The sequence below is a fragment of the Topomyia yanbarensis genome, chromosome 1, assembly GCF_030247195.1.
Source record: "Topomyia yanbarensis strain Yona2022 chromosome 1, ASM3024719v1, whole genome shotgun sequence".
Classification (NCBI taxonomy): domain Eukaryota; kingdom Metazoa; phylum Arthropoda; class Insecta; order Diptera; family Culicidae; genus Topomyia; species Topomyia yanbarensis.
In genome coordinates, this window is record NC_080670.1 from 141,661,539 (window position 1) to 141,672,317 (window position 10,779).

Below are 10,779 nucleotides of genomic sequence, written 5' to 3' on the forward strand. Positions count from 1 at the left end.
CAACAGTGCTGTTTGGATGTCCGAAAAGATTGCGATTTTTGCATGTCTGTAGTTTCGTTTCCTACAGACCTCCGAGCAGGTGTATATTGCATATACCTCTGCCTGGAAAACTGTAGGCCACTTTCCCATTGATATCGCTTCTTTAATTCTTGATCCGTAGACTCCCGAGCCAGTCAGCTCACCCATTTTAGAACCATCCGTATAGAATGATATTGTACCTTGAGGCAGTATAGGACCCCCTACATTACACATCTGACGATCCACTATGTGGACCCCTTATTATACTCAGGTGAGATTACATGGCATAGTTCTAATGATTGTGTTATAACACTGACATGGGATAACGATAATTGTGTAGTCTGACCATTGAGACGCAGTTTACAGGAAATAAAAAAAATACCGGCGAAAATTATAGAAATCTGATAATTTGCTTACGTGTATTTGGAAGATTGTGATAGTTTTAAGCAGCCTTACCCTAAAACGCAGATTATGCAAAAATAAAGTACACAGCTAAACCCGAAATAATAAAAGTAAACAAACATTGAGCTCCAACAGTTATTTTGTCCATCTATTGATTTTTACGTTTTGTAGGCCTGGCAGCATACCCTTAGGGCATGTTCAGGAGCGTTATATTTTGTATAGGAGTTTCAAAGTAGATTATCATTTCCTAAAGTGTTGGTATTTTGTCTTAAACATTAGGGCACAGAGAACAGACATCCATGATCGAACAAAAATATTTAAAAAACGTGTGTAAACATTTGAATTAATATAATATAAACACTAGCGCCGCCACACCAACCTATCCCAACTATCCGTCAAATCCATTCCGGAACCGGCTAGAAATCCTGAAAGGATTCAGTATGGAATTTTGCTGAAAGAAAAAAACCGATTCCGACTCTATCGGTTGATGCATTTGAGCTGGAATTCCCCAAGTAACCATAAGCATTAAACCATTGCACTATATTGGTTATATATTTGAACTAATGTTGCATTGAAACTCCATTACAGCATTAACAATGCAATGAAGGTCTATATTAGCATCAATAATGCATAACTGCACAGCCGACATATAGCATTATCGCTTGCTCTATATGCGTATATAAAGTTGATATAACGCGTACATGCTTCAAGGATCTTGAAAGCATGTAAGCTTTACAAGTGCATTTAGTGCCATGATAGAGCAAATAAAAAGCCGATATAGTGCTATTGTACTGCTGTGGGATTATTTGTTATGCAACTCTTCTTGAAGATTATATTCGGCATATTTCATTTCAATCGAACATGTGCAATATAGTCTAGGGAGCAAACGCAGCGAACTTACCGTGAAGGACGAGGCAAGGTACTTCAGTTCGAGACTGACTAAAGGTAATTTTCGTAAAACATTAATATTATGTGAGAGCGAAAACCCATTAAGGATATTCATTACAATGCATTAGAAGAGGGACCATTACGGTTTTAAACAGAACATCTTATTTTTTTTTTTCGTTTTTGCTCATCATACCTCATCAGAGAACAGACGTCAATCTTCAGCATTCAACTTGTGTAAAATCTCTAACGGTTTCGAAGGTAGTTGGGATATCCAAATCAGGTGCACTACTGTCGTCGTGTTTTTTGTGGCTGAGTTCGACACAATTGACAGCGGTTATTCCTCTACCCAGTCAAACTAGTCCGGAACCGGTTCGGACTTCCAGCATGAATTCCAGCTAAAATGCATCAACCGATAGAGTCGGAATCGGTTGTTTTCTTTGAGCAAGATTCCATACTGAATCCATTCAGGATTTTTAACCGGTTCCGGAATGGATTTGATGGATAGTTGGGATGGGTTGGCGTAGCAGCGCTAGTGTTTATCCTATATTTATTAAAATGCTTACACACGTTTTTTTTTTAAACATTTTTGTTCGATCATGGATGTCTGTTCTCTATGGAATTACTGTGGATTTTTTTTATTGGATTTTAAGTTTTTATTTCCGAGTTTCCCTATACATTACCATTGAAACTTGAAACCTCTTGTGGGTGAACAAGAGCCTTACCCTAAAACGCAGATTATGCAAAAATAAAGTACACAGCTAAACCCGAAATAATAAAAGTAAACAAACATTGAGCTCCAACAGTTATTTTGTCCATCTATTGATTTTTACGTTCTGTAGGCCTGGCAGCATACCCTTAGGGCATGTTCAGGAGCGTTTTATTTTGTATAGGAGTTTCAAAGTAGATTGTCATTTCCTAAAGTGTTGGTATTTTGTCTTAAACATTAGGGCACAGAGAACAGACATCCTTGATCGAACAAAAATATTTAAAAAACGTGTGTAAACATTTGAATTAATATAATATAAACACTAGCGCCGCCACACCAACCTATCCCAACTATCCGTCAAATCCATTCCGGAACCGGCTAGAAATCCTGAAAGGATTCAGTATGGAATTTTGCTGAAAGAAAAAAACCGATTCCGACTCTATCGGTTGATGCATTTGAGCTCGAATTCCCCAAGTAACCATAAGCATTAAACCATTGCACTATATTGGTTATATATTTGAACTAATGTTGCATTGAAACTCCATTACAGCATTAACAATGCAATGAAGGTCTATATTAGCATCAATAATGCATAACTGCACAGCCGACATATAGCATTATCGCTTGCTCTATATGCGTATATAAAGTTGATATAATGCGTACATGCTTCAAGGATCTTGAAAGCATGTAAGCTTTACAAGTGCATTTAGTGCCATGATAGAGCAAATAAAAAGCCGATATAGTGCTATTGTACTGCTGTGGGATTATTTGTTATGCAACTCTTCTTGAAGATTATATTCGGCATATTTCATTTCAATCGAACATGTGCAATATAGTCTAGGGAGCAAACGCAGCGCACTTACCGTGAAGGACGAGGCAAGGTACTTCAGTTCGAGACTGACTAAAGGTAATTTTCGTAAAACATTAATATTATTTTTTTTTATTCAAATCGTTTATTTGATAAGGCACGTTGCGTTAGCTTAAAGGTGCCAATTTTGTTTTGTTTTACATTTTAAATTGCTTAAAACTAGGGGTTTACATATTGATTTTTTTTAAATGAAACTAATGCGATTTTATAGCTATCTTATATATCTACACAAGGGGATAATATTGTTTTCGTAAGATTAGGGGGGGTCATTTAGTTTTTGTGGCAATATGGTTTGACATTTTTATCAGTGAGATTATTGGAGCAAATAATGTTTAATTAAGGGGGACAATTTTTTACGACTAACTTAAAACTAGGCATAACTAGAGGGCATGATTGAATTTTGTAAAGATTCGTAATTATAGTTATTTTTGTGGGTAGTAGAGTCGGGCAATTTCAACGAGATTATATAATATAATAGTTAAAACTAGAAGAGACAAGAAGAGCTAAATGCTTCGTGATGATATTGGGGGGTAGGGGTGTTACTTCTGGGTATAAGAGTCAGGGGAGGGAGGGTAGACAAAGATGGCAGGGAGAGAAAATTATTTCAGTTTCAGGCATCGTGAGATCAACGGATGGATTACAAACTCGGGTGGCCTTCATCAGGGGAATCATGTACTGGGACGCCGGGTGGTCCTCCTCAAGATGGCAGGGGTTTTTCCAGACGATTTCGTAGTACGGCTCAGATGTGGATCGGCTACATTTCGAGTTAAGCGTGTTATGTTCGTGCCGTAGGTCCCGTGTTTGTTGGCTCATTCGATACAGATGGTTTGATACAGGTGGAAGAGCGTTCTGAGAATGATAAGGAGATAACAAGGGGCAGTTAGACTTGTATATTGATGGTTTTCACAAAGGTGTATATAAGGGACATATAGAGAACATCGCGGCTTGCCAGCACATCTCGAACCGGGACGTTGGTTGGTCTTCCTCGGGCCCGCAGGGTATCCATTAGCCGAGACCTAGCGGAACTGTACTCGGTGCACGCCCAGACAATGTGCTCGATGTCGTGATAGCCGTCGCCACAAGCGCAGATACCACTATCCACGAGCCCAATACGCCGGAGATGTGCATCCAGCGTGTAATGGTTTGCCATGAGTCGGGACATCACACGAATGAAGTCACGACCCACATCCATCCCCTTGAACCAAGGTTTCGTCGATACCTTAGGGATTATCGAATGTAGCCACCTTCCCAGCTCTCCACTGCTCCACGAAGTTTGCCAACTTTCGAGGGTTCTCTGATGAGTAATACTGAAAAATTCGCTGAAGCAAATTGGTCTTTCGTAAACGTCTCCTTCTAAGGCACCCACCTTAGCTAAGGAGTCTGCCTTCTCATTGCCCGGAATGGAGCAATGAGAAGGAACCCATACCAAGGTAATCTGGAAAGAGTTGTCAGATAAAGCACTCAGTAGCTCCCGTATTTTCCCCAAAAAATACGAGGAGTGCTTGCCTTGTTTCATCGAGCGAATAGCGTCAATGGAACTGAGGCTATCCGAAACGATGAAGTAATGGTCTGCGGGTAATGTTTCAATGACTCCAAGGGTATACTGAATGGCAGCTAGTTCTGCGGCGTAAACTGAAGCAGGGTCACTGAGTTTGTAGGAGGCGGTGAACTTTTGATTGAAAATACCGAAGCCAGTGGATCCTTCGAGGTTTGATCCGTCAGTATAAAACATCTTAGAACAGTCGACTTCTCGGAATTTATTATAAAAAATGTTTGGAACCACTTGTGGGCGTATGTGGTCCGGAATTCCACTAATCTCGTCTTTCATGGATGTGTCGAAGAAAACAGTAGATTCAGAAGTATTTATGAAATGCACACGGTTGGGATTGTAAGAAGAAGGGTTAATATTCTGCGCCATGTAGTCAAAGTACAGGGACATGAAACGGGTCTGAGAATTGAGCTCAACAAGCCTTTCGAAATTTTCAATCACGACCGGGTTCAAGATATCGCATCGAATGAGCAATCGATATGAGAGTTCCCAAAATCGATTTTTCAACGGGAGAACGCCCGACAGCACTTCGAGACTCATCGTATGGGTCGACTGCATGCACCCCAAGGCGATACGCAAACAACGATACTGAATTCTTTCGAGTTTGATGAAATGTATGTTCGCGGCGGAGCGAAAGCAGAAGCATCCGTATTCCATTACCGACAGTATCGTTGTTTGATACAACCTAATTAGGTCTCCTGGGTGGGCACCCCACCATGTTCCGGTTATTGTACGAAGAAAGTTGATCCTTTGTTGGCATTTCTGTTTCAGATACCGAATATGGCATCCCCAAGTACCTTTCGAGTCGAACCAGACCCCTAGATATTTTACTGTGAAGACCTGAGCGATAGTTTGACCCATTAATAGAAGCTGTACTTGTGCTGGTTCACGCTTCCTTGAAAATACAACTAGCTCAGTTTTCTCCGTGGAGAATTCGATACCCAGCTTAATAGCCCAAGCAGACAAATTGTCCAGGGTATTCTGTAATGGTCCTTGTAGATCGACAGCTTTGGGTCCCGTAACAGACACCACGCCATCGTCTGCAAGTTGCCTTAACGTGCAGGAATTGTCAAGACATTCATCAATGTCGTTGACATAGAAATTGTATAAAAGGGGGCTTAGACATGAGCCCTGGGGAAGGCCCATGTAGCTAAATCGTGATGTCGATAAGTCACCATGCGAAAAATGCATGTGCTTTTCCGACAACAAGTTTAGTAAAAAGTTGTTTAAAGTCGCTGAAAGACCATGCTGGTGCAGCTTCTCTGGAAGAATGTTGATCGAAACTGAATCAAAAGCCCCCTTAATATCTAGGAACACTGATGCCATCTGCTCTTTGCTAGCATAGGCCATTTGAATTTCAGTTGAGAGCAACGCAAGACAATCGTTCGTCCCTTTGCCTTTGCGAAAGCCAAATTGTGTATCTGACAGTAAGCCATTTGCTTCGACCCAATTGTCGAGGCGGGATAGGATCATTTTCTCGAACAACTTCCGGATACAGGATAGCATTGCGATCGGACGGTACGAATTGTGGTCGGAGGCTGGTTTTCCTGGTTTTTGGATGGCGATGACCTTCACTTGTCTCCAATCGAGTGGGACAATGTTAGCCTCGAGAAACTTATTAAATAAGTTCAACAAGCGTCTCTTGGCAGAGTCAGGCAGATTCTTCAACAAGTTGAATTTGATTCTGTCTGGCCCCGGAGCTTTATTGTTACACGACAAGAGAGCAAGTGAGAACTCCACCATCGAAAAAGGTGTTTCGTTCGCGCTATCGTGAGGAGACGCGGCGCGGTAAATCTTCTGTGCCGGGGCGGAATCCGGACAAACCTTCTTGGCGAAATCGAATATCCAACGGTTTGAATATTCCACGCTCTCATTAGTACTGTTTCGATTTCGCATACGTCGGGCTGTTCCCCAAAGAGTGCTCATCGATGTTTCTCTCGTTAATCCGTCGACGAACCGGCGCCAATAATCGCGTTTTTTGGCTTTCATCAAACTCTTCATTCGCTTGTCTAACGTCGCGTACTGTCGAAAACTAGCGGGTAACCCGTCGTTCCGGAAGGTCTTAAACGCGGCGGCCTTCTCTGCGTACACGTCTGAGCACTCTTTATCCCACCAGGGATTGGGAGAACGTTTTTGTATGTTCGCGCCGGGTACTGGCCTAGTCTGAGCTTGATTCGCGCTGTCGAGAATCAAGCCAGCCAAAAAGCTGTACTCTTCCTCCGGAGGAAGTTCTTGGGTAGATTCGATGTTGTCGGATATCGCGGCAGCATAGCTCTTCCAATCGATATTTCGTGTAAGGTCATACGAAATATTGATTGATTTCAATGGCCTTGAACCGTTATTGATTGAGACTACAATCGGCAGATGGTCGCTGCCATGGGGATCAGGAATTACCTTCCACGTGCAATTTAACCGCAGCGATGTTGAGCAAAGGGACAAGTCTAAGGCGCTCGGGCGCGCTGGAGGAGCAGGAATCCGTGTCATTTCACCCGTGTTTAAAATTGTCAAATTGAAGTTATCGCAAAGATCCTGAATTAAGGAAGACCGGTTATCATCATAGAGGCAACCCCATGCTGTACCGTGAGAGTTAAAGTCTCCTAAAACTAGTCGCGGTGCTGGCAGGGATTCTAAGATGTCTTGTAGCCGTCGGTGCCCAACCGCGGTGTTGGGGGGAATATATATGGAAGCTATGCAAAGGCTTTTGCCTTTGGTTGTTACTTGACAAGCGACAACTTCAATACCTGTTATCGAGGGAAGGTTAATTCTGTAGAAGGAATAGCACTTTTTGATCCCCAAAAGCACTCCTCCATAGGGGGTGTCTCGATCCAGGCGAATAATATTAAAGTCGTGGAAGTTGAGTTCTATGTCGGAAGTTAACCAAGTTTCACATAATGCAAATGCATCGCAACTCAAATTATTTATTAAAATTTTGAAGGAATCGATTTTCGGGATGATACTTCTGCAATTCCACTGTAGAACAGTGATCAAATCCGTGACCTCGTTCGATGAGTTAGCCATCGAAGGATACAATCGCTGAGAGGAGGGGCCATTTAGCAGTCAACTGCTTCAAAAATGTTCTCACTGTAGGGAGAAAAGCTAACATAAGACTTTTAATAGGATCAGTAATATTGAAAGTTTTTATTATCCAGTCCACTATGTCCGAGAGTTTTATAATTCCAGTGCTGTGATTACTCTCGAACTGAAACAAAGGAACACTTGGGATTTTTGATGTTCCTGGAAGTGCTGGGAACTCCTTCTCTGAGCTTAATCCTCCGAGACCAGGAGCTAATTGCTTCGGTTTGGTTGCAACACTTCCAATAGATGTGACTTTCGGAGCCCCCTCAAGGGACACCTTCTGGCCTTTACAAGGAACTTTACGAGAGGAAGTGTTCCTCCTCTTCCTATAAATTCTATGCACCCTAGTAGATGTTCCCTCTTGTGGGTTACCAGCCTCACCCTCGTCAGGAGGCAAGTGAGTATAGATGTTTGCTGAGGATGGTGGCGTAGCATTCTTTAACATTTCTGCGAAAGAATGTTTGGATCGTCCCGCAAGGGAACGTTTCAGTTTATCCCCGCGTAGTTTGTACGCGGGACATGCCGAGATATCATGCAGACTCTCCGCACAGTAAGGACACTTTTCGGCTTGCCTACTGCACGAATCATCTAGATGATTCTCCCCGCATTTTCCACAGCGGGCCTTGTTGCTACAATGGGTGGCTGTGTGACCCAGTTGTTTACACTTTGTGCAATTCATGACCCGCGGCACAAACAGACGCACAGGCAGACGAACCTTGTGCAAGAGGACGAAATTTGGCAAAGCGGTACCAGCGAAGGTCACCCGATAAGAGTTTGATTGGGGGTACGTTTTTGAACCATCCCCCGCAACTACTACTGAGTGCAAACGTTTGCACTCAAGTATTTTAACTGGCTGAAGTAAGCGGTCTCTGAATCGGCCAACCCCGTACTTCAGCAGATCCTCGCACGTCAAACTCTCATCGGTTACGACGCCTTCGGATTGTACTCTTACAGCCGGAATATACACGTTATAATCCCGCGTAAAGTGCTCACAGCAAGCAATATCGTTTGCCTGCTTTGAGTTGGCTAGCAACACCCTTATCTTGTCCGAGCGGACCTTTGAAATTTCGGTCACAGCCGAGAACCGTTCCGTCAGGTCTCTAGAAATCTGAAGAAGATTCAGTGATTTAGTCTTGGGCCGAAAGAAGACCACAAATGGACCAGTTGAGAGTTCTGGATAGCATTTGGGCCGGGGGGGAGCCTTAGAAGTTGAACCCGATTCAACTTCCATTTGACCATCCGGAGAGGGAACCATAGAAAACGTCAACGCACGGGGTCAGCGCCCGCGCAGACGGAAGAAAGCAATAAATGTGTTACAAAAGACAAAAACCACTTAGCTTTAAACTGGTGTCCAACGACGAACCGATCCAGCTTATACAGCTGGCTATTGTTTAATCCTCACACGCGAACAAAAGACTGAGGACCGAACCGAACTGGCAAAATAACCTTGAATGCGGATTAAAACTATTCTTTATCGCCTCACACAGCACTACGGACTAGAAAAAACAACCTCTGTCTCGATGGAGAGCTCGAAAACGAATGAAAACATTAATATTATGTGAGAGCGAAAGCCCATTAAGGATATTCATTACAATGCATTAGAAGAGGGACCATTACGGTTTTAAACAGAACATCTTATTTTATTTTTTTTTTTTCGTTTTTGCTCATCATACCTCATCAGAGAACAGACGTCAATCTTCAGCATTCAACTTGTGTAAAATCTCTAACGGTTTCGAAGGTAGTTGGGATATCCAAACCAGGTGCACTACTGTCGTCGTGTTTTTTGTGGCTGAGTTCGACAGAATGGACAGCGGTTATTCCTCTACCCAGTCAAACTAGTCCGGAACCGGTTCGGACTTCCAGCATGAATTCCAGCTAAAATGCATCAACCGATAGAGTCGGAATCGGTTGTTTTCTTTGAGCAAGATTCCATACTGAATCCATTCAGGATTTTTAACCGGTTCCGGAATGGATTTGATGAATAGTTGGGATGGGTTGGCGTAGCGGCGCTAGTGTTTATCCTATATTTATTAAAATGTTTACACACGTTTTTTTTAAATATTTTTGTTCGATCATGGATGTCTGTTCTCTATGGAATTACTGTGGATTTTTTTATTGGATTTTAAGTTTTTATTTCCGAGTTTCCCTATAAATTACCATTGAAACTTGAAACCTCTTGTGGGTGAACAAGAGCTATCGGAAAAGCTCATATTTAGTATATGATCTGTGCATCCAATTACCATTTGAATTAGCAGTGTTCCGAGAAACAAAAGTCAAAATTGTTACCGGTCTACTATATAGTCTCCCGTCCTGAGATGAGACGATAGTTTTGTTTGATAGATTAAAGTTCATTTGTGAATTACATCACACTCTCTTCAAAAACTAATTTTTCATGTCACCGTGGTTGTGCCCTGTACACAACCCAATTTCAATTACCATTTCGGCAAACCTGTAGGTTATCTGGAATCACCCTTTGCACACGATAGCGTAGTTTCAATTAGCAGGTTATCAACGGTAATAAGGAGCGTGGATAGTTGTATTACAAAGAACATAGATCCATGTTCGAACAAGTTTAAAGTACTTGTGTAAACATTTCAACTGATATATGTCAAAACTTTTACGCCGCCATACCAGCCTATCCTAACTAGGCGCTTAACCTAGCGCATAACTATGTTGTCCGTTTTCAATTTCTATATGATCACCTTTAAATTCAGCAACACTCACCTACTAAACGAAATTGCGACAGTTTTGAATTTGGTGGTGATAGTTCAATTACCTTTGAATAGGCCTTTATTTTTTAAACAAATTAAAATCTCGAAATAGACCTTTCTCGTCAAAAAATTTTATATGATAGGATGCTTCCTTTTTTATCCCCAATTCGTTACTGCCTATTGCCGCGATGATTTGGTACCTCTAACTATTGAAAAAATCAAAAATAGTGCAAGCTGCTCATTTAACCCCATATTCTGAATACCTATCTTGCCTTGTTTCCCCATATTTTTACACCATTTGGATGAATTTCCTGTGGGGAATACTAAAAGGATGCCAAGTCTGCATATATATATTAGTAAATCTGCAGGTTTTGCATTTTCACTGCTGATCTTTTGCAGATTACAAATATTTAGCAGAACAAAGCTTATACCAGCCAATTTATACACCAGTCTTCAACATTTTTGATCATTTAAATGATTTACATACTACATTTCTACGTCGCATTTATTGAAGATTTTTTGTAGCAATCTGCAGACTTTTATATTTTTACTGCAGGCTATT